This window comes from Microcaecilia unicolor, chromosome 6, assembly GCF_901765095.1.
Source record: "Microcaecilia unicolor chromosome 6, aMicUni1.1, whole genome shotgun sequence".
Taxonomy (NCBI): Eukaryota; Metazoa; Chordata; class Amphibia; order Gymnophiona; family Siphonopidae; genus Microcaecilia; species Microcaecilia unicolor.
In genome coordinates, this window is record NC_044036.1 from 49,767,728 (window position 1) to 49,792,289 (window position 24,562).

Consider the following 24,562-nt stretch of genomic DNA (forward strand, 5'->3'; position numbering starts at 1 on the left):
CAGGATTTAAAATCATGCAAGCATCCTAATTTATAATTTATACCCTTTCAGACCAGTTCTCTGTGACTCTCTATGTGATATTACCACAACTCATTGTTGAGCACTATAATTTTCTGACACTGCGGTGCCAATAATGTAGCTTTATTGACTGCTGTGCATAACATTAAAGATCCAAAATTAAATAAATGTATGGTTTTTGCCTTAAGCATGAAATGGGAAGAATTTCTGGTCTTCTAGAACATTGTTCATCAAATGCCAGAGAACTGAGCAAGATGCTGAAAGGACTTGTTATAAAAGATGTGGTTCTGTGTAATGCACAATAAAAATTCAATGACCAGCATCTAATGCAGTTCATAGAACTGTGTTTTTCAAGTAAGTACTTCCATGAAATCAGAAATCAGTAAGTCTTAATAGAATTTTGCATGCTACTAGTGAACCCTTATGACATGAATGAAATATGTTAGTATCACGCTTTTTACAAATAAACAGACTGGGAATAATATTTTCTGCTGTTTTTTGGTTTATTAACCTGTTTCTCCCAATCTGTAATGCTTTCCTGCTGATAGAAGGGAGATTATTCCATTGCTACTTTTCCATTGAGTATTTTTTTTTAAATTTAGCTCTTGCCTTTTCAGTAGTTGCAGCAGGCCAGATGTATGTAGGTGTTTCACAAGTACAGTGAAAAGCCATTTTCTGAAGGCAGCCACATCACTCCCACTAAACTGCCAGGGATACAAATAAGCCCAAGGAGGGCTATCTAGACCTGCGGGGGTGTTGGGGGCTGGAGGCATATTCTGGGGGGAGGGGGTGTTTACTAGCACAGGAGGGAGGAGGGGGAAAAGAAGGAGGTGAGCTACTTCAGGGACTGGGGGGGGGGGGGGAACATATTTTTTAAAAGTTATGCAGGTCCCATCTGATATTCAGTGTCAGGACCCGCATAGGTACACCAGCCAAGTTAAGACAGCTTTCGAGTTAGCTATCTGGGTATTGCCAGCACTAACATTACTCTGGCTCCTCCTAATACACCCCCTATACCGCCGCTGATATGCCCACATTTTGGGGGGGGGGGGTACCAGTTAAGTGCCGCCAATTACAGGTGGATGGACAGCCTCGGGTGATTTAAGCGGGCAGGTTTCTCCTTTTATTTGTTTTGATATATGCTTTTGAAAATACATTTTTGAACTTTCATTTTGTGGAGAAATCCTTTATTATTTTTTTTTTTTTTAAGGAAGCCTCTTGCACCAGCTTTTTTTCTGTATGTTTTTGGTCTACCTCAACTTTTTCTGTCCTTGAATTCCTCATATGGAATCTTCTTCTTTTTTTTTTTTTTTGCCTTCAAGGTTATCAGGAACATAGTGGGAACTTGTGCCCTTCCTTCTCTGGCTGTCAACCTGTCGCTCCAACCTCTAGGTTACGTAGGTAATGTGACTAGTCATTGTAGCACTAATAACTTTTCAACTTACTTTATCAGATGCCAGATAATTTTGAATTTTCTTTTTAATCATCACTTCTACTCTTTATCCCTCTCCTGCTGAGAAAGTAACTGAATATGCTGAGAACTGTATCTGTTTTGAATCAGCAGTGGTCACTCACTCACACTGACAGCACAGATATTAGTAACACATTAAAAAAAAATTCAAAAGCAATAACCAAGAACATTTTCTTATTTTTTTTTCTTCAGATGTATTGTCTGGTTGCATGCATCTTGCACAGATAAAATGTGTACAGCTGTACAAATAAATAAATAAAACAAGATGAACCTAAATTAACTCTGCACAAGATGCATTGTATCACGTATGGAAAAATAGAAACCAATATGCACAAATTCATAATAAAATACTAATGAATAAAAAGCCTTTCAGATATAGCAGAATCTTTGCAATACAACTTCATTTTCTTCAGAAAATCTTAGGTGAAAGGAAGATTGTGATGCCCCCTCACAGGGATTTTATAGAGCTGATGTAGTGATGAGAGAATTAAATAGCAGCTTGGTCAGTCCCAGGCTGCAAATCAAATAAAAGCTTGAAGTCAAGGGCCCAACCAGATTCTGGATGGAAATTTGAGACATGAGCAATCTGACAGCTGAGAATTTCCTGAAGATCTTGTCCTACCCCCATGTGGATGGAAAGATGACCACAGTGGCTGTAGAAGAAATAGTCCCATAAAAATAGGTCCTATGCTTTGCACACAGATGCTTCCCTTGGTTCTCCCCAGAACTACAGGTCCATAAACATCAAGAACATAAACAGGAAAGAAAAATGAGTGCATCTTGCTTAGATGAAAGCAGGCTCAACTGTAGGAAACACATGGAAATGTAATGTTTGGCCTTAACAGTAGCCGAAAAAACATATATGTCTCAATGCACTGAACAATTGAACAGGCTGCAAATTCAATCAAACCTCTATTCAAAATAGTAAACAGTCTACTGCAACCCCTACAACTGAACCAGCCTTCCCAGTAACGACTGATCAGCCTCCCCCCCCCCCCCCCCACCACACACACCAATGACCCTTTTAAAACATTTCTTCACTTCAGGAGGTCGCTGGCCATAATCAGCAATTCACACATGCTGCTCCTCCTGCCAATCACAGATCCTTCCCTCTGATGCAACTTCCTGTTTTCGCATAGGTGGGGTCAACGCAAGCAGCATGTGTGTATCACTGCTTGCTGCCAGTAGCCTGACTGTTGTGGGGTGGGTGCCACAGTGATCACTCCACCCCTGAAGGGTGGCCTGGCATTTGAGTACCAGCACCTTTTTTGCTAGAAACAAATGCACTGTCTATAGTAATCATAGACCCACATAGGGAGCAAAGGTAAAAGTGGGTGCCTCCGTTTGGCACCCCGATACTGTGCAGTATTCTATAATGCCATTTGGGTGCCGAAATGTCAATATAGAATATTATCTTAACTCAGTATTGGCATGCTTTATATATACACACCCAGAGTTACACTAGCCATAGACCTGGCACAAGTACGGCTATGCAAATGTGGCAGAGACGTGTGTAATGTACTGTATTCTGTAAGTTACTCACTTAAGTGGGCTATGTGCTTGTGTCCCCCCCCCCCCCCCCATGCTCTGCCCTTGTATATGCACCCTTTGATTTACACTCCTTCCCCAGGATTCTTTAACTGCCGCCCAAATATAGGTGCCAAAATTTTGGAGCAAATCAAAGATATGTGCGCAAATAAATTGTTTAATGAGCTGTTAATTAGCAATTAATTAGTGTTAATTAATTTTTGCAGTTAGGTGGTAATAATTGGGATTTGCACACGCATCTGCGCACAACACCAGTTGCCTAAATCCCCTAGTTTGGAAACCAAAAGGGGCGGGACCAGGAGAGGGGTGGGGCATTCCAAAAAGTTGTGTATGGTTTTGTTGAATAGTGCCATTTCTGCACCCAAATGCCATGTTGGGTGCCCTCTAATCCCAGCAAAAACTTTTTTATGGGCACAATCAACACAAATAAAGACTGACCTTCAGAAACAGCGTGCACGTCACTTTTCAGTTGCTATCCATTTACCAATCTTCATTGGTTCACAAATTTTTCAAGTATTTTTTTTTTAATAAAAAACACAAAATTTCCTTCTTCTTAGTACTCATCTTATATTCATGAATCACAGTAACACATACTTTCAGCAAAGAATAGAAAAATTGATAAGAGCACTTAACTTCCCAGACGGTCTCGCTGCCAACAACATGGCCAGTGTTTCGGGGCCTTCCTCAGGGTAGCCGGTCCACTGAAAAATAATATAAATTGTCAAAATCCCAAACATAAAAAGCCAAAACAGCACACATCTCTTCAGTAACTTACTAATAAGTTGGGTGCCAGCATTTACAGCAGGTTTCAGCTGGTATAAATGCCAGTGCCCAACTTTGGGCGCCAGGAATCAGCTCTAAGCGCTAATCTATAAAGGGTGCTCAACCCAGAGTGTCCCTTACAGAATAGCACTTAGACTCAATTTCTCCTCACTGAGTTTTGAGCTCTATTTATAGAATTTCTCCCTGTGTCACTTAACACATCCTGTTTTATTTATTTATTTATTTATTTAGTATTTTCAGCAATTGATATACTGCGAATGATCCCTGAGGTGACTACAAGAGATTTACAATTTCTGTTACAGGTACTTTGCACTGTCCCTAATGGGCTCACGATCTAAGGGACCTGTTTACTAAGCCTCGCTGTAGGCACAGAAACATTTTAACGCACACTAAAAATTAGTGCATGGGTGTCTCTAGCATTAGTGCGTGCTAATTTTTAGTGCACGCTAAAAAGTTAGTGTGCCTATAGTGTGGCTTAGTAAACAGGGCCCTAAATTATATATTGTACCTGAGGCAATGGAGGGCTAAGGGGCCCTTTTACTAATGCATGCCGCAAAAATGGCCTGCGCTGGTGTAGGCGCATGTATTGGATGTGCGCAGATCCATTTTTCAGCTGACTGCAAAAAAGGCCTTTTTTCTTTGCCGAAAATGGACGTCTGGCAAAATGAAAATAGGTGCACATCCATTTTGGGCCTGAGACCTTACCGCCACCCATTGACTTAGCGGTAAGGTCTCACGCGTTAACCGGATGGTAATCCTCAGCGCATATACTGCCAATTACCGCCCAGTTAGTGCCACACGGTAGAAAATAAAAAATATTTTCTGCCACATGTATCGGACATGTGTAAAAATTTTAATTACCGCCAGGGGCACACGGTAGCTGGGCGGTACTTCTAATTAGATGCGCATTGTACGCACATAGTTGCCTTCGTGCCTTAGTAAAAGGGTTTCCCAGTGACTTGCCCAGGGTCACCCAGAGCTGCAGAGGGAACTGAGCCTGATTCCCCAGGATCTCAACCCACTGCTGTCAGGCAGTAGTGGGAATTGAGCCCAGTTCCCCAGGTCCGCAACCCACTACACTAACCATTAGGTCACTCCTATGCAATAGCACTCCCGCATGCTTTCACGATTAACTGTGCACACATATGCATAAGTGCTAGTGATCTATATATTTATATACACAAGAAGCAGATAAATGTAGACTCCCAGTTATAAAGATGCCCTTAAAGTTTTTCTTTTCCCTAGACATATAGAACAGTATTAAAACAGAAATCAAAACCTATTCCTAAAACATAAATTTCATCTGCTCAGTCCAAACCCTCATGAGAAGGGGTTGATTTTCCTAAAATTACTGTAACATCTGCTGGCATAATCCAGGATACTTGCCCTTGTAACAGAATGCAATAAGCAGAAGTCATTGTTTCAAAATGAAACACATCTGGATGTTAACTCGCTGCACTGGTATCGCATTAACTTGTGTCAATGTGGTGGAAAAGCACAGCACAAAGGGAAAAACAATAGCACACAGGAGAGCACACGGCAGTAATTTATCAAAAATGACATTTATTTATAAAGACTACTGTGTAATAGGTATGAGGAAACTGTCCTCTATGAGCAAAGACCTTTTTTTTTTATTTAACAGGAGCCTCATACTATATAGAATGCTTTACTTGAACGAAACCTCATTTTTCAATAGATTGTGCAGCAAGAAGTGAAGCAGAAACTTGCACATTGCATTTGAAAACTTTCAAATCTATATTTTTCTTCTACTTGAAACACGGGGGAGGGGTCCTTCTATTAAGCTTCAGTAGGCACTAACGCGTACTTACCACAGCTTAAAATTGCGTACCGCGGGGTACGCTGAGGTGTCCTGGGATAAGTTGCAAATGCGTGTGCGCTACCCACTTGCTAAGAAATAATTTTTATTTTTTAGCCAAGAGGGTGAATCTGGAGGTGGAGAGTAGGCATTTCTGCACTAATCAGTTACTGCGTTGGCATTGTCACACACTATCTGATTAGCGCAGGATTAGCACAGGAGCCCTTATTGCCTATAAAACAGGGTACAGTAAGGGCTCACATGATAATTCTTTTTAATGGCTGCATGCTAATGGCAACATTAGCTCATGGCCATTAATTTTGAAAATGGAAAATCAGCCGTTTATCAGCTGCGGTGGAAATGTCCTTAGCATGTTGGAAAGACCACGTAAGTGGAAGTGGTACAGTCAAAAAACCTATCTGAATTCAAGAAAACTTGGGACAAGTAAATAGGATATCTGAGGGAGAGGTCATGGATGGGCAGACTGGATAGGCCATATGATGTTGATTTGCCTACATTTTTCTCTGTTTCTATGTAAGGGCGTGCTAAGGCCACTTTCTATTGCAACTTGGTAAAAGGGGCCCTTAGTTTGCTTTCTCATAAAAATAGAACCATGAAAGACTTTCAGGGAGCAACTCCTACCTTAGCTAAGATAATGTACAAGTACCTTTCTGACTTCTTTAAATTAGTCCCAGAGGGGCCCTTTTACTAAGCGCTGGTAAGCCCACTGTGGATGCCGGTGGTACTTCTGCCCCCAGCGTGCAGCATTTCCGGCACTAGCGGAAATATTAGAACAATATTTCTGCAGGCGCTAACCCGGCGGTAATTGGACAGTGCCTCGCGCTACCCGGTTACCGCCAGGTTAGCATGGGAGCCTTTACCGCCACCTCAATGGTTGGTGGTAAGTGCTCCCTCCTGCATGGCCTTTTCTTTTTTAGTCTTCTTACCCAGAGCGGTAAAAAGGGCCTCAGCATGTGACAAAAACGGTTCCTGCAGGACCCTTTTTACCACAGCTTAGTCAAAGGGCCCCTTACTTTCTTACTCCTATTACTCTGTCTTATCTATCTATACGTTCCATTTTTGCTTACACCCTATGCTGTCTATTGAAATGTTTTATTGTGCATTGTGTTGACATTGTAAGTAGTATACTATGCCATACTTTGTATTGTTGTTTGAATATTTTTACTGCTGTAATTGTCTATACACTACCTTGAGTGAATTCCTAATGGTAAAGGTTCACACTGTAACTGTACAAATAAACACAGGTAAGTGCAAAAGTCGTGCAGTAACTATTGGGAGCATGTCCAGCCTGTCCCTTGTGGTTACTACACAGAAACATTCTGTATCTGAAATCACCATGCACGCAAGTGTGCTCTTTACACGTGTAAATGCCGTCAATTCCACACATAAATGCTTCTAAAATGAGCTCCTGTTGATAAGATTGTATCCAGAGCTTTCTTATGGTACCTGGTGTTTGGAATGCCTTGTCTTTATAACTTAAAGGGCCCTGTTTACAAAGGCGCACTAGTGTTTTTAGCGCACGTTAAAAATTAGTGCATGCTAAATGTATAGAGATGCCCGTAGGAATATGATAATACCCACAAACCAGGCTCCAAGCGTTATCCCAAATAGATATTGCATAGGATGCCATTTTTTCCTATGCAGGAGAGTATTTTGAACCATGGAGTTAGAGCCTCTTCCCTGAGGAAGATTTTTTTTCTAAACCTGGCCACGTCGGCAGAGGTTCTCCTTTGGTTAAAAGTGCTGCCAATTGGTGTCGTTGATAAAACGATAAGAGAAAATAATAAGAAAACAATGGAAAAAGATAAGTGGTTATGCCTATCACATATATGTTTTTGAAATAAGTTGATACTACTCACTGTTTGAAGTAAGGGTGGTCCTATGAGGATTTGCATTACAACCATTACTCAATGGAGCAAGGAACACTGTGTTCCGATGGTGTAAGTGTCGCATCCGCAGCTCCCTCCGGCTCCTCCGCCGCGGGGGGCGGAAGCCGGCGTCCACTTAGCGGGGAGCCGGGGCCCGCCGCGGTGATGGCCGCCCAATCCGGGGCCGAGGCCAGAGGCCGGCGATTGCGGCCGCCGGTCTCGCGGTCGCCGGCTGTGGGGGTGGTGTTTGCGCTGCGGGAGGAGGCGGTGCCGAGGCGCGATGGCCGGCGTCCTCGTCTCTCCCGGGCGCGGGGGTCCGGAGCTCCGCCTCTGAGGTGCTGGATTGGGCAGACAGAGCCAATCAGAAGGGCTCTGTCAATAGCCAGGTTCGGGTTGGTCGGCTATACCTGCGGGGGCGGGGCGGCTGATGCTGAACAGTACTTTAGGAAGAGAACTGAGTTAGAGCTTTGCTTCAGGTTCTGTTCCCGAGGCTCATTGCCATTTTGTTCCTGTGTTCCTCTGTGTTCCGTGTTTTTCTGGTTTTGACCTCTGGACTGTTCCTGGTTTTTCCCTTCTTGCTGCCTGCCTCGACCTCTTGCCGGATCTTGACCTCGTTGTCTGCTGCCTGCCCTGAACTTTGACTGTTATTGGATGTTCTCGTTCTCCATCTGCCCTCTGCTCTCCTGGTCCCTGTCCGGGTCAGCTCGGCACCCCGCGGTTCCTGAAGTCCCGTTGACCGCCTGCAGCTGGGGGCTCAACCCTTGGTGAACGGCGGTCGCCGCGGGTGAAGACTTGGGGTTGCACGGCTGTTCTTTAAGGTCCCTTGGGGCCTTACGGGACCTAAGGGCTCACCGTCCTTGCACATAAGACAGTAAGTTGCAGTTAGATCTGATGACACCCCAAAAAGAATATAAAAATAAGTTTTCTCACTTCATGATTAAAGTTTGATGCACTGTTACTCCTGTTTACATCTATTTAAGAGTGCTGTTTGGTAATTTTAAGAGCTTATACGAGATTTTTTTGTTTGAGGCACTTTACAATATTATAGGAATATTACAGCATCTACACAGTTAGCACGCACTAAATTTTAGCGTGTACTAAAAACGCTTGCACGTCTTTTTCAACAGGGCCCAAAATGCTTTCAAATTATCATTTTTGGAGGGCAATAAAGTCATGGCTGTTTGGAATTTTGGAAGTTACATAAAATACATGCATAGATAGCGAGGGCTGAGGTAAGCTCATCTGGTCTTAGCGGTAATTTTAATGTGATTTTATTGATTTTAGTTCTACTTGTCTATATTTATGTGAACTATTTTAAAATTTCTGATTGAATGTACATAAAATTGATGTAATCTGCCTTGTAAATTCCATCAAATTTAGAAGGCAAAAATGTATTATTAATAAATTAATTAAATTAGGGGTCCTTTTACTAAGGCACGCTGAAAAATGGCTTGCGGTAGTATAGGCACGGGTTTTGGGCGCACGCCGATCCATTTTTTAGCACACCTATAAAAAAGGCATTTTTTTTTTTGCCGAAAATGAACGTGTGGCAAAATGAAAATTGCCGCGCGTCCATTTTGGCTCTGAGACCTTACCGCCAGCCATTGACCCAGCGGTAAAGACTCATGTGGTAACTGGACAATAATGAGCTACGTGCGCCACTTGGCGCGCATCTGTTACACGTGCCCCAAAATAAAAAATATTTTTCAGACACGCGGATCGGACACACGCTGAAAATGAAATTACCGCAAGACCCACGTGGTAGTCGGGCGGTAACTCCATTTTGGCGCACATTTGGGTGCACGTAGATGCTTACGCGACTTAGTAAAAGGGCCCCTTAAATACTGAGATTTCTGCTTTTCTTACCACTAGACATGATAGCTTTATTCAGGATCAACTGGTCTTTGGTTTCATAAGCTAAACAATTCAGGTTCCATAAAAATTATAGAACTTTTTCAGTAACTTCTGTACTCTGTCTCCTGCTGCAGTGGGTCAATGAACAGGTTCACTATGGTCAATATCTGTAACAGGGATGCTATCTTCATTTGCAGTGTCTACACTATTGTCACATCATCTCTAGCTCTGCTGTAGGCTACAATTAGACATGTTTTTATCCTGGGTATTGTGCAGCCAATATGTACTCTTTCTCACTTTGCTGACATTTGATACAGATTTAACACAATAGAATCACCACATGGAGGTCTGTAAAATCCTGAGTGGTGTAGAATGGGTAAAAGTGAATCAATTTTTCACTCTTTCAAAAAGTATAAAGACCAGGGGACATGCAATGAAATTACATGGTAATACTTTTAAAACAAATTACAGGAAATATTTTTTTCGCTTAAAGCATAGTTAAGTTCTGGAACTCATCCCCCGGCAGATGTGGTAACAGTGGTTAGTGTATCTGGGTTTTAAAAAAGGTTTGGACAGGTTCCTAGAGGAAAAGTCCATAGTCTGTTGTTAAGACAGACATGGGGAAGCCACTGCTTGCCCTGGGATTGGTAGGATGGAATGTTGCTACTATTTGGGATTCTGGAATGTTGCTACTATTTGGGATTCAGTCAGGTACTTGTGACTTGAATTGGCCACTGTTGGATCTCTGGCTGAGAATGAGGAAAATCCAGTACCTTCAGGTACCGGCATGTTTTTCATTATTCCTACTTCTCTGTATCCAGGTTTGGTACCCCAATCCAGGAATACTCGAGCAATGAGTACAGTCTGTCTGGATGCATTGGCTAACACTACCTCCAAAGTGCGCCCTGGAAGAATAGCATCTTTCTGCACTAGTTCTGGTCATAGTAAAGTCATGCTAAAACCAGTGTCTACAAGCCTAGCCACCTGGGTCTGATTCAGTTTTACTGGGGTGCTCCATTTTGTGCTGTGGCAGCTGCATATGCCTCCTGCGTGGGACTGGAGCCACCCACAAAAGGCACCAGCTTTGGTGCAGAAACTGGAATGCGTTTTAGTGCAGGCTTGGGATTATCTGAGCAATTCGCTCTGAAATGTCCTGTACGCCCACACTGATTACAAGGATGCTCATGCCTAAAGTCTTTAGGTTTTAGGGGAACACTGGAGGGTTTGCTGACAGTCTCTGAGGTTGCAGGGACATTTGACCTAAGGCCCTGGCTGCCCTTAGTTCCTGGCTGCTGTGGATAAGGATGGCTTCTCTTTGCCACCCAGGGATGGTTAGCCATAAAGATGTCATCCAACTCAACCACATTCTCTGGAGTACGGGGCTGGTGATCTTGGACATGCTCTCTCACCTCTGGTCAACAATGCTGAAGAAACTGCTCCAAGACCAACAGGTTTTGGCAGTCCTCCAGGGTTTCAACCTCAGCTCAACTGAGCCACCGCTGATGCTGGTATCTTAACTGGATCACAAACTCGCTGTATCATCTGCCCCTTTTGCAAAGTCCAGACTTTAGTCTGTAGGTCTCAGGGGTAATGGCATAATGGTTCAACAAAGCTTTGAGCACTTCCTCAAACTGGGAGCACATCTCCATAGACAGTCCTTGGAATGACTCAAGTTCTCTACCAGTGAGATTTCCTCCTAGATAGAACACTAGTCTTTCTGAGGAATCTCATTGAGGTGGCAGTTAGATATCTGTCTATGTCACCTTGGATATCATCAAACTGCACAAACAAGTTGGGCCCAATCTGGGCTGGAGCTTTGGATATGGGCCATTTCCATCTCCAACTTCAGTTTCTGCAGCTGGAACTCCCGCTCCTCACGTTGCTGTCATTCTTCCCTTTCCTCTTGCAGCTGTTGATCCAGCTGCTGTCGCTCTATCATGTAGATCTGCTAGATCTCAGTGGGTGTGGCATCTGGCCCTGCCAACTCATGGGACTCTGCCTACAATGAGTCCGGTCTCCCCCCAGGAGAACTACACACAGGCAGGTCCTGCCTCTCCTCCTTGTTGAGGTTATTTTTGTGTTAGGTCAGGCATATCTGGTGTCTGAGGGCTGCTACCAGTCACCATCAGCACACTGCTAATCTCCTAACACTACCAAAAAAAAATTAACAGGAAAGGGACCCTGTTATTGCTGTACTCATTCACTTTGCTCTGTCTGGAGGTTACAGGTTTTAAAAAAACACTCTGAATCATTCAGTGGATGGTGACTCTCACTCCACATACTGAGCCTGACAATCCCACCATGCTGCCACAAAAAAAGAAGATCAAAGGTATGCCACAAAACATCTAGCACCCACCTGGGGTTACCCTGCGGCCACCTAAAGGGTCTGCCCAGCATTTCCTAGCCTCACCTGCAGTTGGCCTCATGCTCTATACTAGCTGACTGGGTCCCGCTTGCCTCTGGCTAGTCTCCCGCTCTCAGGTTATTCCCCAGTGATCTCTATGACACTAGTCCCACAGATCCCAGAAAGCACCATATACCTAAAACCATTAATTAGGATTCTTAGTCAGTCACTCCAGGTTAATAAATCCCAATAGATAGATAAAAAGATGGAATCAGTAAGCAATAACAGTTAATGGATCAATTATAAAACTATCTAAACATTGGTTTACTACCTGGGGAGTTCAGGAAATATAGCTGCTCACAGGTTATAACATATAACTGCTCACAGGATTTCATTAAAGAGATCTTTCTCTCTCTGCACCCTGGCTGAGACTGGGGAAAATCCAGGACTAGATTTGAAATCTAGGGTCAATCAGAGCCCTGGGCATCAATTTTGAAAGTAGCTACCCAGATTGGTACTGCAGATTGCCTTTCTATAAGCTGAAACTGGAAGAGAGAAAGCCTTTTTCTGCAACAGCTTTGAAACTCAAAACAAGCGTCATCTGTTGGCCAATTAGGAGAAATAATTAATACAGTTTTCAGGCTCAGAAACTAACTGTTTCATCACACAGGCAAAAACAAACAAGTTGTAAAGTGTACACATAATAGGATACAATGACACAGTTCTCCATGGATACAGAGACCCTCTTTCCATTATGGTCCCCAGAGGTTTAGATGTCAACTTTGGCTTTGGTCTGGTTCTGGGTTCCTTTCTCTGGTCACGGGTCCACTTCTCAGGGGCAGTGGGTTTTATAGCACGATAATACAACACACAGATGTGGCTTGGAAAAAGATATTTTATATAGAAATAGGTTTACAGCAGGGTCTGCCTATCACTCTGATGATGACTGCCTGTGAATGAATGTCTGTCTCTGTCGGGGATGAGGAAGGGGAAGAGTGAAATGGCTTTCTGAGAAAGAAGGTCTGCAGGTATGATGAGGTGTATGGGGGTGTGGGTCTGAATGTATGCTGTGTGTGTCTTTGTCCCTCTTAGGGTTTAAATATTTGAATTATTTTTCCAAGCATCTGCCTGTGATATAATTTGGTTTGTTTGAATTCCTGTGAAGGCATAGTTTATGGAGACAGTTGATTATTTTCTATTGTTCTCCTGAGCAATGGTTCAGGTCTCTTTTATTGATTGGACGTACAGGTGTTAAAACATGCAAACTATGCCCAATCCAGCCTACTTACACTGACATTCCCAGGGATTAGATTTGGGGTGGGGGGGGGGGGGGGGGGGAGAGAATTTCAGAGCTGCTTGCATTCTCTCCCAGAGGCCTTTTGGCTGACACTCTGAGTAGGCCCTAAAATTCAACAATGAAGAAACATTTATCAGCATCTAAACTAACAGCGCTGTATCACTCATTCCTAGTGTTAGTCCCCCTCACTCCTGCTACCTCTTCAAAAATGGTGCCATTCATCCTTAGCGTTAGTCCCACTCACTCTTTCCCTGTGGCTGGCTCATCTCTAGCATTAGTCTCCTGGTACTACCACTATGGGTCAGATTGCCAAATAAGGGTAAAGAAACAGCATCCTAACCCATCAAAGCAAGTATGGAGGATTTGCTATTCTAACAGGCCTTAGTAGTGTGAGCAAACCTAATATGTAGGGCGAGACCTGTATTAATGTGGCCACACTGTTTTTAACATGACAATGGTAAAGTTGTTGTCTTCTGCAATATCATTACATTTGAAGACTGGATATTAAAGTCCAGCAAAACACCAGGGAGTAAGTGTAGCAAGTAGCTAGTATTTCTAAGGCAATTTTAACACTTGCTATTATATAAATCCATATAGATATAATACAGTGCTATCATGCCACTTTGTTGCATCTTGTATTTCAAATGCTGCACTATCTTCCAGCAATACCAGTGCTTTCATGGACTTCTTTTCCACTTTAATGCATCTTTGCTTTGAGATTCTCTTAGAAAACTTGCTGCTATAATTTTAGTGTACTTGCCATGCCAATATCATATTATATCACTACTAGCTTAAGTAACATGACAGTGGAGTAATGGAATTGCAAGTGTATGAATAATGATATCGCAGTGTGTTTTGGGAACATAATGACACAACCGTAGCATACAGAAGAACATGGTGAACAGATACTTCAGCGGCAACATAAATAAAACAATGTGGTTTTATCTTATTTGCAATGTTTGTAACTCAAAGTTAAAAAAAAAAAAAACAACTTGTAAGGCCCACAAGCTAGAGAATACAGAAAAATGTTACCAAAGTTGCATGATGCGAACTCACGCTCAACAGAAAGTTACTTTTAAGATGCAAATTTGGATTCAAACTTAATTAATTCAAAGTAATATTGGAGGCAATTCTAGAACAGCTCACCAAAATAAAGGTGCCAAATTTCCGCGGGCTGCAAACCTATTCTATAATATCTACGTCAATGTACTTACAGAAGAAGCCGGACATAAACCAGCAGTGGTGTGCCTAATGTAGGTCTATGGCTGGTGTAAATAGGCATGCCTAGATGCAACATTTGTGTAACCTGGCCATGTAAAAGTTGGCTATGCCTATGGCACGCCCATGCCCCTTCTACAGTGACCCCTCTTGCAGTTACGGGCTTAAGTCATTTAGCACACAATTATGGGATAATGGTTAGGCGTGTTACTGGCATTTGTATGCATAAATGTAGACTTAAGCGTATAAATGACAGTATTTTGTAAATGTAAGCATGTAAAAGGCCCTTAAATTTTGGTAACCTGTTGTAGGAACAGGGAGGTTACGTATATTTGAAAGATCCCATACATTTCCTCATGTATTTTAAAATGATGGAAGGTACTCAAAAGCCTTGGGGAAGATATTCATCTGGCGGTGGTGAGCATTTTGACGACTGTTGCTGGCGTAATTCCTGGATATTCAATGCTGGACTGTGTGCAGGTTTTGGCATTGAATATCTGGTTTGTGTGGCACTGTCTAACAAACAATTGGTTAAGTCAGTATTCAGAACTTAACCAGCCATGGTTTGTGTACAGGTCTTGGAACTTGAGGGTGGCTGGTCGATTCCCATAGGGATCCCACATAACATCCCCCTCCAATGGCCTGGCTTCTGAACGGGCACCTGTCAGTAATGAGTAGCTGCTGTGATGGAGGGCTGGTTGGACACATCCTGTCCCCCCCTCTCTCTCTCCATCATCTGCAGTAGCATGGAGGAACTAAGGTTGATGCTGGACAGACTTCTATCGTCTATGTCCAGCAAATGTCAAAAAACTGAAGAAGATTCACCAAATCCAGCATGTGAAAACCAAAGACAATGCTACACAGATTTCTACAGTCTGTGTCCTGCAAATGGCAAAAGACAGGTGAAGTTTCAGCAACTCCAGTGTTGTAGATCACTTTATTGCATATGATACGAGTGAGGGTGCTGTTCAGTTCAGGAGGGAGGGAGGGGAAGACATCTTGAGTGGTAAGTTGAATACTGTCAGCAGTATTTGGAGATGATATATGGTTATAACCACAACACACAAGTACTTAAGTATTGCCATACTGGAACAGACCGAAGGTCCATCAAGCCCAGCATCCTGTTTCCTACAGTGGCCAATTCAGGTCACAAGTACCTGGCAAGATCCCCCCCAAAATACAATACATTTTATGCTGCTTATCATAGAAATAAGTAGTGGATTTCCCCAAGTTCATTTTAATAATGGTCTCTGGACTTTTCCTTTAGGAAGCCACCCAAGCCATTTTAAAACCCTGCTAAGCTAACTGCTTTTACTACATTCTCTGTCAATGAATTCCAGAGTTTATTTACATGTTGAGTAAAGAACTATTTTCTCCGATTTGTTTTAAATTTACTACTTTGTAGCTTCATTGTGTGCCCCCTATTCCTAGTATTTTTGGAAAGAGTAAACAAGCAATTCATGTCTACCCATTCCACTCCACTCATTATTTTATAGATCTCTATCATATCTCCCCTCAGCCGTCTTTTCTGGAAGCTGAAGAGCCCTAGCTGATTCAGCCTTTCCTCATAGGGAAGTCATCCCGACCCCTTTATCATTTTCGTCACTCTTCTCTGTACCTTTTCCAATTTCACTATATCTTTTTTGAAGTGCAGCGACCAGAATTGCACACAACATTTGAGGTGCAGTCGCACCATGGAGCAATACAAGGGCATTCTAACGTCCTCATTTTTGTTTTCCATTCTTTTCCTAATAATACCTAAAATTCTATTTGCTTTCTTAGCCACCACCGCACACTGAGCAGAGGGTTTCAACGTATCATCAATGATGACGCCTAGATCCCATCATGTTAGCTGCCTATATGGTTGGCATGGTAGAAACTTGACAACCAGTGTTTAAGCATGGGTGGCTGGGGCCCATTCAGAGTGGTGGGCATGGCTCTGGCCACCTTGTTGGACACACTAGATGGACTGTGCAGGTCTTTATCTGCCATCATTTACTGTGTTGTTGTGTTACTGCATTTAGCCATGGGTTGCCACATAAAGAAAGGACTGAGGCCCAGATGCATCAAAGAAACGTAGAAGAACCAAAAACGAAAAGGTCACGTTCTAAGATACCGATTCAGAAAAAATGACGGATGCTCTAAAAAAAACGCGTGCAAATGATCCACGCGGTACTACAAAGGTGGATGCGTGAAAGTATCATTAACCTGATGAAATCCCCGTTAGCGGTAGCGGTGTGTTTTATGCAGTTCCGTTTAGGCATTTACCCTAGCTGGTTAAGTGCTGAATATAGACAGTTAATCATTCAAGTGTTGACTCTGCCCCTGGAATTCCCTCCAAATAGCTGGTTTTCAGTTAGGCACTAACCACTCATTTTCAGCAGTGATAACCAAGTGCCACTGAAAATTAGCGGATAGCCCCGAACAAGTGATTTAACTGGTCAGCAGCCATTTCTAGACGGTTAAATCATTTTGAATATTGACAAGCTTATAATTAAACCTGTAGTTAATCGGCTAAAGGTTCCGGTTTCACAGAATGTAAGTATATACAGGAAACATTGCAGGCACTTGCAAAAGATTCAGGAGCAGTATAAACATACCTGCTTTTCATTCCTATTTTCAACTGAAGCACCTGAAGTCAGCTAGCTATTTAAAAATAAACAAAAACTTTTTTCCTACAAAACTAGACTTTAGCTCATAAATCAAAATCAGCTTAATGAATACCTGTTGAAAGTATAGACTCCTCTGACAATATCATAGTATAATCAATAACTTGCTCTGGGGGACACAATGACCTATAAACATGTACTGCTATTTTTATAAGCTGCCTACCCTCAGGAAGGAAGGATAAGTTTGAAAATGTTACTTTTTCCTGCATCTGAGGATAAATCCTCTCCTCAGTGTCTCTCAGAAGAGAGAGATACTGAAAAAGATAAATTAGTAACCTCCACTATGGGGTGCCTTGAGCAAGTCAGTTCTTAACTTGAGGGGGAAAGCAAACTAGCCCAGCAGTTTGCTTGCTGATTTGTGGGTGAGAGATCTATGAATTTGCTTTTTTACTCAGGGGCTTTGTGGCCTGTAGGGGTCTACTTGATTGCCTAGGGATGTTCCACTTGATGGCCGAGGGGGAAGAAAGAGCCAAAAAGAAGCCATGTGCTAACTCTGGGTGATGGGACATGCCCAGAGGCTCCATATGCTAATGATATTCATTTATTAATGTGTGCTAATACAAATTAATGTGCATAAATATGATTTTTAGCATGCTGAATAATATAAGTCAGTGGGACCTACTTACTAACCAAGGGCCGATATTCAAAGTTGAGTTTTGCAATCGCTGAAGGGTGAGAATGCATAACTCACCTATCCAGATACTTTTGGGTATCATACAGATGAAATCTGGCTATTTAACTCTTTAAACAGCTACAGCCCGATAGTCATTGCTGTTTTACCGTCCAGGAATGACTCCTGGTCGGTTAAATCCCCTGCTGCATATTTGCAGTCAGTACTCAGTGGATAACCGGCTATATTGTGAATATTTAATGCCTCACCAGCTAATTATGGCGGTCAAATTGGGCTGCCGAAATAGCAGGCCTATCTATGGCCGTTTTAAACTTAGCCGGCCAGCGCTGAATATCTTCTTGGCCGGTTAAGTTTAAATCGGCCAAAAATAAACAGGATTTCAATGCCGGACACCAGAAATGGCTTGGCATTGAATATCCAGGCTCAGTGCCGACCGTAGGAGGCAGCCTGACTAACTCCCGTGGTCTGAATATCGGCCCCCTAGAGCCCCAGTTTCCAAAATGATTTAAGTAGGCAGGGGAGGATCCTGCCCACTTAAATTGTGCTGAGTGAGTTGAGAGGGGATATCCAGTAGCACTTAAGCAGGCGTTGTCACTGAATATCCCTTCTGACAGCTGCAGTCCTGGGGTGGTTCAGGGCCAGAATCTGGGTGAGAGTTATGTGGGCACCGACGATATTTAGTCCCAGTGCCCACACAGCTAACTGGACCAGCAGGACTGCTTAAATAGCAGCGCTGGACTTCTAGCAAGCGCTGGCAAGAAGGGGTGTGGCTATAGGCAGGGAAATGGGCGTTTCATGGGCATTTCAAAATTTACATGTGTAGTTATAGAACATGGCCCTTGCACTTAGATTTAAACACTGATATATCGACTAAACATAAACTGCGCCTAAATCTAGGCACTGATTATAGAAAACGTTTAGTTGGCACTGCCTTTCTGTGGCCCAGCATGGCAGATAAAGCCAGCGGCGGCCAAAAACCCCCCGCTGGCCGTCGGCTGAATATCTGCTTTGGTGGCTATGAGGTTCTTCTACAAAGCTGCACTAAGAACTATCACATGCTTACCGCAACAAAAAAAATGGCTTTTACTATGAGGCAAACTTAGGCATCGTGGAGGGGCATAATCAAACGGCGCTGGCAAAATAGATCGCCAGCGATCTATTTTGGTAGCGGCGCTACAGCTGGCCGTAACCGTATTATCAAAAAAGATGGCCAGCCATCTTTTCTTTCGATAATACGGTTTGGCCCGGCCAAATGCCAGTGTTCGCCGGGTTTGAGATGGCCGGTTTTGTTGTACAGCAATAATGGAACAAAATGCGGGCGATCTCAAACCCGGCAAAATCCAAGGCATTTGGTTGTGGGAGGAGCCAGCATTTGTAGTGCACTGGTCCCCCTGACATGCCAGGACACCAACCGGGCAACCTAGGGGGCACTTGTAAAAATTAAAAATATATATATACAAATACCTCACAGGTGCATAGCTCCCTTACCTTGGGTGCTGAGCCCCCCAATTCCCCCCCCCCCCAAACCCACTCCCCACAACTCTACACCACTGCCATAGTCCTTATGGGTGAAGGGGGACATCTACATGTAAGTACAGTGGGTTTGGGGGGGGGGGGGTTGGAGGGCTCAACACTTACCACCACAAGTGTAACAGGTAGGGGGGATGGGCCTGGGTCTGCCTGCCTGAAGTCCACTGCAACCAACAAAAACTGTTCCAGGGACCTGCATACTGCTGTCAGGGAGCTGGGTATGACATTTGTGGCTGGCATACAGGCTGGCAAAAAAGGTTTTTATTTTTATTTTTTTAGTGTGGGAGGGGGTTGGTCATGGGGAGGTCATCCCCCATTCCCTCTGGTGGTCATCTGGTCAGTTGGGGCACCTTTTTGAGGCTTGGTCGTGAAAATAAAAGGGCCAAGTAAACCCGGCGAAATACTGATTAACGCCGCTTTTTTTTCCATTATCCACGAAAGCTGGCCATCTGGTAGCCACGCCCATGCCCACCCATTCCCTGCCTTCGCTACACCGCCGACACGCCCCCTTGAACTTTCGCCGGCTCAGCAATGGGAAAGTGGCGATGGTGTCAAAAAAGCAGCTTTCGATTATACCGATTTCGCAGCTTTTGAGAGATCGCCGGCCATCTCCCGATTTATGTCGAAAGATGCCCGGTGATCACTTTCGAAAATAAGTCTGATAGTAACATAGTAAGTGACGGCAGTTAAAAGACCTGAATGGTTCATCCAGTCTGCCCAACAGTCACATTCATTATCAATTCAAGATTTAAATCAACAATGAACACGGTATTATATACTTGATCATGGTCTTTCTTTGGTGTTTCTGGGACATAGACCACAGAAGTCCGCTCGGCTCTGTCCTTGTGTTCCTACTGGATTTGCCCACTCCAGCCTATCCAAATCCATCTTGTCATTTGCTGGGACAAAGACCGTAAAAGTCTGCCCGGCACTGTCCTCATGTTCCAAACCACTGGAGTTTCTGTTGAAGCTCTCTCCAGCCCAGCCTAAACTGGATCACCATATGTGGGATTCAGACCATACAACTCAGCCTGACAATGGCCTTAGTTGATACAGCCAGAGTCGCTATCTAATCACCACATGCAAACACATATGAAACAATTTAAGTTTTGTTTTTTTTTATATCATTTATTTTCTAATTAGAGATCTTCTGTGGTCATCCAACAGATTTTTGAATTCCACCACTTCCCTCGGGAGGTCATTCCAGGCATCCACCACCCTCTCTGTGAAAAATAATTTTCTGACATTACTCTTAAGTCTACCACCCCACAACCTCAATTCATGTCCTCGTTTTACCACTTTCCCTTCTCTGGAAAATATTTGTTTCTATATTTATACATTTCAAGTATTCAAATGTCTGTATCATATCTCCCCTGTTTCTGCTCTCCTCTACAGTGTACATATTCAGGTCTTCCAGTCTCTTCTCTTATGCCTTTTGGCGCAAGCCCCATATTATTATTTTCGCCTTCCCCTGGACCGCTTCAAGTCTTCTTATATCGTTAGCAAGATGCATCCTGTGGTAATCTGGGGATATGCGCATACAGGGGCAGCCTTAGGCAAGATGCCACCTAAGGTGGAGCCAAGATTCCGCCCTCCCGGGCCGAGATGCTGCCCCCACTCTTCCTCCACTCCGTTCGCATTTAACTTGTTGTTTAATCACATTCCAAAAGCTGGCGGCAGCAGAGATTCCCATATGTTGCCCTGTTACCAGCACCCACCTCTTCTCTTTACTGCAGTCACCTCTGACAAAACATGAAGTTACATCAGAGAGATGGCCACAGTAAAGGTAAGAGGCGGGTGCCGGCAGCAGGGCAGTGTCTGGGAATCGCTGTCACTGCTGGCTTTTGGAATGCGACAAAACAATAGGTAAATACCGCAAGCGGGGTGGAGGAAGGAAGGGGGAGATGACGCGTCTCAAAGAGTGCCGCCTTAGGCATGTGCTATCCATGTGCTACAAAATAACATTTACTTTTTAGCTCTGGGGCGGGGCAGAGGGTGGGCTTGTTCTGCAATAATCAGTCAGCACATGAGCATCACCATGCACTGATCAATTAGCACAGGTTTAGCTTGTGATTCCCATTTGCCCCTTAAGCTTCTGGCACCGGGGTGCCTTCACTCTGGGAAGAAAAGGGTTAGTGGGTGGGTTTACCCTCCTTTCTCCCCCCCCGAAAACCCCCAAAAAGACCTCTGTGAACAAGGCAGAAAACAAAAGATTTAACAGTTTTATTAAACTATGTACAAGTTCTGCTACACAGATAAATAAAGGTGTAGAAAGATTAGCCATGTTTAAAGTCCTAGAGTACCCCTTACCAATCAGGCTTTCAGGATATCCACAATAAATATACATGAACTTGATTTGCATATACAACATCCATTATATGCACATCTGTTTCATGCATATTCATTGTGGATATCCTGAAAACCTGACTGGCAAAGGGTACTCCAGGACCGGACTTGGGAAACACTGCTATAAACCATATAACACACAGTCTAATACCAACACTGTTAACCAATTATATTTCCTTATAGTCAGTACTCTTTTAACCAGGGCCACCGAGAGGGGGAAGCAGGGGTGACAAAATTCCCCGGGCCTCCAAAAGGGGGCCCGGCACCAGGGTCTCTCTCCTTCTCCTACTCCCAGGCCGTCACTTGCCTGCCCTCGATTTGAATGCAGGGGGCCCAGTGGCGGACAGAGGGGGGCTGTCGACCAGGCTGGGGGTGGGTGGGTGGAGACTTGGGACTGCGGTGGTGGTGGGGGGGCGGCCTTGCCCCTGGCCCGGCTTAGTCTCTTGGCGGCCCTGCTTTTAACCAATTATTTCAACACTCTTTGAATCCATTAGTCCTTTTGCCAAAGCAGCAACTCTTGTTTCTTTCCTGTCACTGTAGGCTGAGTCTTTGTGTGGGCATGGCAGTGGGATCTGTGTCCCACTCCTCACTCCTTCCTTGTGTTCTTCCCAGTTCCTTCCCCACCAAGTCCCCAAGTCTTACCCTCCTGCCGGAGCACTCTGGGCCGGTGGCTGCCAAACTTCCAACTGAGTCGTTGGCTTGGCTCCCCCCCCCCCCCCTCGCTGCCAAGCTCCAAGTGCTGATTGTGCTTCCCATGACTGCCTCCTCCGAGGGCTCCTGGTGCCGATCCACATCTCATGAGCAGCTGCTCCACTCCTGGTACCGATTGCACCCCAGAATCTTTCTGCTACTGGGCCTTTAGCACCCTGCACTAAGACCATTTTTAAAATTGCTTGGTAAAAGGGCCCCTTATTGTTTTAAACTGCTTAGCAAATAAGCCCTTTGGATATGTATTATACCCAAAACGTAAATTTTGCTTGAAAATACAGCTAGTTATGTGTAAAATAAAAATTAAAAAATTGTATTGCTGTGGAAATAGAATCCAGTGAGGCAGATATTACTTTCTTAGGACACTGGACAAAACACAATTTTATGGATCTGAAGTACATAATCAGACAGCAGTTAAAATTTGGACATCCAGTTAGTTGCACAGATGTGTCTTTCAGTCCAAATTAACACTAGATGATCTATGGTAATATTCCGGGAGAGCAGAACTCTCAGAGCTATACCAAAGAGGAGATGATGGGCATGAGTGGTGTGCAAGTCTGCAGCAAAATCAAGGACAAAAACAAACAGGCAGTTGACTTGAGAAAACATATTTCTAAATCGTTGTGTGGGAAATTCTACCCACACAAAAGAGCTGACAGAGAAATTTGCACTGCATGGAGGAAAATAAACACTCTGCTATAGTGTGCAGATCCAAAATATCAATTAGCTATTCAAGAGGCAAAGGCAAAAAAACAATTTTCAATTACCTTTAAGGTTTGCTTGTTGTCATTTTTTTTAATTAATAAAGAACAAACTATTGAATCATCTAAGTTTGAGAAATCATTAGACTAAAAGGTTTCATGAGCTGGAACACAATTGACCTTTATGACTATTCAGGAAACTGACTGGAACCTATTGGTATCATTTAGTGATAAGTATTTCTAGGTATTTGCTATAGAACTGCAGAAGACATGGGAGGAGGATTTTTATTTATTTTTCTGACAGGTGATAATGGGGTTCATTTTAAAAAGAGGAAAACAGCATAAAGTAGTATTTGGATGTTTTGGGGTTTTTTTGGAGGGCTCGCTGTTTCCTCCACAAATGAAACAGATGGGGGGGGGGGGGGGTATGGGCCTGGGTCCGCCTGTCTGAAGTGCACTGCACCTACTAAAACTGCTCCAGGGACCTGCATGCACTGTCATGGACCTGAGTATGACATCTGAGGCTGGCATAGAGGCTGGCACAAAATATTTTTAAAGATGTTTTTTGAAGGTGGGAGGGGGTTAGTGACCACTGGGGGAGTAACAGGAGGTTATCCCCGATTCCCTCTGGTGGTCATCTGGTCATTTTGGGCACCTTTTTGTGCCTTATTCGTAAAAAAAATCACGTCCGGGTGAAAACGTCCAAGTTTTACTTTAGGACGTACCTGCTTTTTTCGATTATGGCTCAAAGACGTCCAAGTGTTAGGCACGCCCAAGTCCCACCTTCACCATGCCTCCGGCATGCCCCCTTGAAATTTGGACGTCCTTGTGACAGACTGCAGTTGGAGACGTCCAAAATCGGGTTTCGATTATACCGATTTGGACGTGTCTGGGAGATGGACGTCCATGTGCCGATTTATGTCGTAAGATGGACGTCCATCTCTTTCGAAAATGAGCCTGAAAGTCACCACCCTATGCATAAGAATGCTGATAAATATAAATGTAAATGCACATGAAGAGCATTTATTTTAGGAAGAAATATTAATAAAAACAGCAGCAGAGATTGGGCTTTTGAACATGTAAGTGCCAACTGGATTCCAGAAAAAGACCCTGCTCTGCCCAAACTACATCCTCAGGAACATCTAAATGGGATATGGCGATATCATTGTACAAATTTTAAAAAGGCCTTTTCTATATGTAAAACAGGTTTTACATATATTTGCATGTATATAATATAAAGAGAGAGAGAGAGAGAGAGAGAGAGAGAGAGAACAATTTCCAAAAGCCATTTACTTGGATAAATGGGCTAGAAATTACCCACATTCCTACAGGTAAAAACATGGGATTGTGATTTATTAAATTACTCCCCCACATGTCAACATTTTATCTGTAGAAATAATGAGGGACACTTTTACTATGCCACGTAAGCGTCTACATGTGCACAATGTGCACCAAAATGGAGTTACCGCATGGCTCTTGAAGTAATTTCATTTTAGCCGTGCGTCCAAAAAATAATATTTAATTTCTGACACGCATATTGGACGCGCACCAAGTGGCATTTGGCGCGCGTAGTTCATTACTGCCCGGTTATCGTGTTAGATTTTACCACTAGGTCAATGGCTGGCGGTAAGGTTGCAGACCCAAAATGGACGTGCAGCAATTCTGATTTTGTCGCACACGTCCATTTTTGGTAAAAAATTTTAAAAGATGTTTTTTACAGGCACACTGAAAAATGGATT